The following is a 6,640-nucleotide window of genomic DNA, read 5'->3' as shown; positions in this document are numbered from 1 at the left end:
TTGTAATATGTACATTTTTAGCGTGATCGATTCATGTACTGATGTACAAGACAAATTCTAGGACACAAACTCATATAAAAGGGCTGGATTTGTACCAACTGTGACTAAGAGAAAAAAAAATCAAATTAATGCAAGTTGGAATTCAGATGAGGTGGTATACTTTCCAAAGTCCTGATGATGATGTGACTGGGGCAATTATTGACAGTATTTTATGTCTCTATTGAAACTGTAAATATGATTCACAATCCTTTTCACAAAAGCATACAGTAGACAGCAGCTGGTGCAAAGTTTGTAAATGTCTGTAGCATATTACATGTCTTCTCCATCTTCTGCTTCACAATCAAATACACCTCAGTGCAGTTCTCATGGATAGATGGTGTCATTATAAATTTGTATTACTAGTATTAAGGTATTATTGTTGTCATGATTAACAGAATAATCAAATATCTTTTAATCAAGGGTGATTCATCAAGAAGTAGTGAACTTTATTGACATTATAGAAACAAATGTATACAAAACACACAAATATACATGTAATTATATAAAACAAATCAAAATTATACACACAAATAACATATACAAAAGACACAAATATATATTAAACAAAGATACATATACACAGTTCACTGTATATCATTTTTTAAAAATAAGATATTAATATATCTGAGCAACACTGAACCACTCGATTGCTGTCAGTAAAAACTCCTTTGTTGTAAACTTGTTTAGTTGTTTACAATTGCTTGACATATATAATTGAGTAAAAAGTACTGTAAGATTATATATGTTCATTTGTACATAATCTTATAAACAAAGAACAATAGATCTTTGGTATATTTAGGCCTCTGGAATTCTGAAGTAAAAGCACGAATCAGGTGCCTAAGGAGAAATATGTTTTGCCAATTCACTTGCATAACTATTATCACAAATTTTGAAAGGCCTGTATGATAGACAAACATAATATAATCGTTCATATATCACATATATCAACCTGATATATTCTCTATGAGGTACAGTACAGCTGCCTGATTCTAATGAAGAACTGTCTGTGTGCAAAGATTACAGACATTGACCTTATGCTGATAATTTGCATTTATAGATATAGTTTGATTGATTGATTGTCCATCTGAGAAGATGGCTGGATAGGCCATGTTCAGCTACACTAGCTGGTCTTCCATGGGGTCCAGTTGGATGCGATGCATGACCACTTCACCGGGTAAACCACCCTGCTCTTTGCGAAGAATAAATGAATTGGTATCTTTTACGTCGGGGCAGATCCAGGAATTCAATAAAGGGGGGGGGGGGGCACAAAGCAGTTCATATTTCTCGTGCCACTTCCAGGTTTCATCAGCTGAGAAGCCAAAAAAAAGAAAGAAAAGGTCATATCTATGTTGGTCATCATGCGATTTCATGCATACTTTTATTTAAAAAAGATAAAGGGGGGGGGGGGGGGTGCGTACTTGGTGCACCCCCTCCCTTTCTTTCTTTTATAAAAAAAAAACCAAAAAAAACCAAAACAGAATTAAAGGGGGCACCCGGTGCACCCCCTGGATCCGCCACTGCTTATGTGCATGAGTTATGACTCTCTCACTCACGGGACCTCCATTTTATGTCCTATATGAGGGGCAGAGTGTTTTGCCTCTTACTACATGCATGGGACTGTATGATTACACACAACATTACTCAGTAGGATCTGGAAGCAGACATGCTCCTGACTGAGCCACTTCATCGCCCCAAAATAGGACCATTTTTTTTTTTGATGTTCACAAGATGATTGGTGTGTATCACACAATATTGCCTGTGGTATAAGGTTTGCCATTCCTTTCTGAAACTAGGATAGGTGTAGTGGGTTTTATTGGTCTCAAATGAATTATTATTCCTCCCTGCCCTGAAAAGAAATGAAAAGTTTACAGGAGCTAATCTCATACATCCCATCATCTAGGCTATCATTGATTCTGGTTGTTTGCCTCTCTTGAGATCTGATTATGAAAGCCTCTGATAAAACTGATTTCAATTCCATTTCATCAAAATAGCACATCATCACCATCATTCTATGACAGATAAATTTCCATATGTTCGCAAGCAGTGAAATGATTTAAACCCATTATGATTTAACGGAAAACATCTGAAATAGGCATGCAACATGAACAATTCTATCAGTGGGCAAGGTATTAGAAGCAGATACCACTTTGAGATTGTGAATCAGCTATGAAAACCATGGAATACCAAAGGAATCTCACAATCAAGACTGAATAACATGTTTCCATGACAACAAAATCCCCCCCCCCAAAAAAATGTGGTTGTCCTGACATTAATGCTTCATCTCATCAGATTCACCCACTTCAAGTACACTGGCTCACTTTAAAGCCTAAACATGACAGTGTGAGAGAAGCATTGTGGTGTCTGAAAGTTTGTCAGACACTAGCCTTTTGCCAAGGTCCTCTTGCTGTATGGTGGTGAGCGAATACACAGCGAGAGGGCCTTGTCCAAAGGCTAGTCAGAGACAGGCTGAGCGTGATGTCACATCAATCACTCTCTCATCACGTGACAGTGTGGAGGATCTGATCAAGGTTGGTTCCAGATCACGGGCAACGGAGGAATGCGTTTGCGCAACCAGTGGCAGCAGAGGGTGACAGAGAACGTGCTTGGAATGGTTACGAGAAACTCAAGTCACATTTCAGGCCATCAGTAGTAAGACAGACTGAAATGCACATTGCTGTAGTACGTATCTGAATACCAAATGAACGTCACATTAACAAAATCAGTTTTCACACAGAATGTGTAATGTAATTTGTCCACCGTTTATACAATTTGCTCTCAGAATTATCAGAACACATGTTTTCCTTTTTTTCAACGCAAATCTACTCAATATCCAAGTTGACATTGTGGAGAGATTTATATCAACCAATCAGGGTGGTAAAAGTTCGATCACAATCAGACAATACACAAGGAGAGTCAGAGTCTCCAACTCTCCCACTTTGGGGCTATTTTTGCAAAATCTTCCTTTCTCTTTCCCTCTCTACCTGTGTGTCCCCCACTTAACGAGGGAAAGATACCCATGTGAACTTTAATCAATCGAGGGGAATAAAACCCTATATGGATGATGGAGCAAATGGTGCATTATTAGTAGAACGAATCAGTGAATTAAACAACAAAATAGGAGAACAAAAACACACACTCCTGAAATAGCAATAAACCCTGATATTAGTATCATTAGGGGATAGAGTTTAGATAGTGTCTTTTCCAAATAAGGAAAGAATGGTCTCAAGCCTAGCTGTGGTAATATCAACAAAAACCTCCTTAGTCTCCATGAAATATCAACCATGGAAGACATATGACTACTGAAGGAGAGAGTCTATGTTGACTTCAAACTGCCTCACTTTCTTGAATTTGTAAAAGATTTGGAAAATTTGTAAGACTTGAGTTCTGTTGGCTATAAACATTTCTAGACCATGCTGTACAAAAACAAAAATAAAACACATAACAAAAACAAATCAAAGCAAAACAAAACAAAACACAAAACACAAAACAAACACACACACACTCACACATACGCGTCTATGGTAGAAATCGAGGACATGTTATACCCACAAGAATTTTACCACATAACCGAGGACCTGTGTGTAAGTAGGAATCTGGTCAACCAAGGACTCATTCGTATATTACCATACAACCGAGGACTTATTACAGTAATGTTAATCGAGGACCTACAAACATGTACCCCTAAATGCAAAAGCAGACCGTCTGGAATGGTCTGCGAACTGACCTGGGTGTCCTCGGTTTAAATGTAAAGTTTGTGTGTATGTCCTCGTTTACCACCATGGGTAAGTGTTCTCTCTCACACACATACACACACAAGAATATGAACACATCACAGAAATCATGGTGCAGATATAAAAGGAGACAATCACTGGATAGATAATTGTGTGATTTTATTTCTCTCTTCAATGCTGAGGGAAGAAGCGGCGTAATAATAATCATTATCACCATGATAAGAATCTTTGCGCCACAGCTGTATATTGTATATGGAAATCCGGCTTTTTGATACAACAAATGCCACAATGGTATACCCTACAGCCTTTTTACTGTTTGTCCAATTTTGATGTATTTTTCCTGTTCTGTCTGTTACCCTTTACATGTTCCGATAATTCAACCGCAACAGAGAGCAAAGTTTGCTTCAAACATGTTGCTACTTCTCGGTGGCAGTGTACAAAAATGAAAACATTTCACATTTCCGTGAATGAAGTACTACAAATGGTCATCATATAAGGAAGGATAATCCATCTTATTTTTATGATTTGATATCACTAGAGTAAGATTTTTGATGAGTTAATACCATCACATCAACACATACAGAACTATACATGAACATAGCTCTGTGTTTTTGTTCTCATAATCTCAAAATTATATTCAACATATATTTTGGTGTTGATTTTGCATTGATATATACTTTGTACATAATCAAATACATATGCACTTTTTATTAGTGTGATAATCCTATACATTGTCAGAATGCTTATATATAAATATGTCAGCCTATGTTTCTCAATAATGGTACATATATGTACTGTAAAAATATCAGCCCCACACATTGTGGAATAGTATACAATCTGATAAGGAAACAATACAGTCCTTCCAAGTCAGTATCTAAAATCCTTCAGAAAGACAAAATCTCAGTGAGTGAACAGTGGACTGTCACACCAGTAAAACTTCCTAACCTGAATTCAAAATGAATGCAACCCCTTTCTCTAAAACAAACTGTCACTACACCTTTTGCAGGTATTTCACCTCCATCTTATCAACACAAAATTACCTTACAAGTCTCTCTGGCAAGGCATGAAATACCTGCATATTTTCGTTCATTCATTTTTTTCCATCTCCAACAAGTATTTGCTTTCATCCCTCTGCTGCCTAAGAATAGACAAGACCAAATTAGAATGTGTTGCTTCCTACCACACCTCACCGCGGTTCTCTGAGATATCTGGGACTAACTAGAACATTTGCAGTGACTTCTACCAATGTTTTCTCCTGTACACCACACACAGGGAGGTGCCATAGCTGTTGCCAAATACCCAACATATACAACACAATCCTAATGCTGGTAATTTGAGAACAAAAGGGAAAACTTTATAGATCATGATTACAATTTTAATAGCTTTAAATCCACTCACCCAACAATACTTGTACCCATGTTGAATATCAAGAAGACATGTCTTAATTGATGTACCACTGAAGTATACATAACTTTACATGTTTACTACATGCGGTGCATCGGCTTCTGACAATGCCAGATAAAATTATGCAAGTAATGGCACCTTAATCTACATCATCATATCTAAACATAAACAGGAGGCTTGGAAGGAAACTAATTTGTGGATATGGACATTCTTTCTACGTCCATCATCATATAAAAGTTCATTTCAGCCATTGCACACTTTAAATCAATGCTGAACCTGTCAATAAATTTGCATAAACATATAACATTTTGAGGAATTAACAAACAAAATTGTAATTAATAGAGTGATTGCACATTATTCACTGTTTACCAAACCTGACTGTTGAGACGGCAAGTTGGAAGTAAGATGTTTAAAGCTCCAACTAATGAGATTATGTGATATCATAATAAAACAGCCTATAATAAGAAATTTATGTGTGTATTTCCATATCTATCAAGATCTAAAGCTTTCCAGGGCTGATGAAATATCTGTGACTACTACGCCACTACAATTTAGCTCTATGGTGAGTATATGAATCACAGCTCTTTACCAGCAGTAAAAATTCATCCTTAGGTAAACCATGATTTCCACACCATTTTCAAAAACTCTGTCAACATAATCTTTTTTTTCCCCTAGTTTTAATCTGATATTTTCAGAACTTTATTCAGATAGTGTTGACAAATCTATATCCAGCAATCTGTGCTATCCTTCAATGTCTGTATAGATAGGAATGAAATAATTAATGATAGCAGATGCACAAAGAAACTCACAAATTTTGGATCTGTTCTTGGTTTCAACAATTTTATTGCACACAAAGGATCTTGGTCCCATTTGAGTTAGGGATTTTGTGTATATACATATGACTTTTCAACAAAATGATACATTAAGAGACTTGTGTGACTGGTGCATTTCAGATTTAGGCTAGACTAGTAGGATCTAGACTAGTAGGATCAGTAATGATCTTTTTATGTGTTAATGGTTAATTCTTTACCTATATCTTCATATGACATCATTCTTTAATGCTGCCCTCTTGTCTCACCAAAGAAAAGAAAGCCCCACCATGTCCCCAGCGAATTTAGACCCCCTCCCAAGTATTGCTGGCCTATAAAAACTGCTCGTCAGTGGCCGTGCTACCTCTTCTAGCAGGTAACTAATGTCACCTACGCTAAAAGGATAAAGGATCAACACAGGTGAGAATTTATCACTAACAGATAAGATGATCATTACTGATCCTAAGAATCTGCCTCATGATGGATATTACCTGGGACTTAATATTGCAGATTGGCACAGACCATGACAAAGTTTCAGAGGACACAGGTTGGTGGACTGAACTGAATGAGATGATCTCCGACCCGTGTCCTAAAGGCTGGGGAGGAGCAGGCAGGATGTGATGCAGAGAGCGCCATGAAACCAAATAATTAAAGGCT

Source organism: Diadema antillarum, unplaced genomic scaffold (genome assembly GCF_040938485.1).
Source record: "Diadema antillarum isolate AM-2024a unplaced genomic scaffold, OU_Dant_1.0 seq00001573_RagTag, whole genome shotgun sequence".
Lineage (NCBI taxonomy): Eukaryota > Metazoa > Echinodermata > Echinoidea > Diadematoida > Diadematidae > Diadema > Diadema antillarum.
This window is presented reverse-complemented; position numbering follows the sequence as displayed.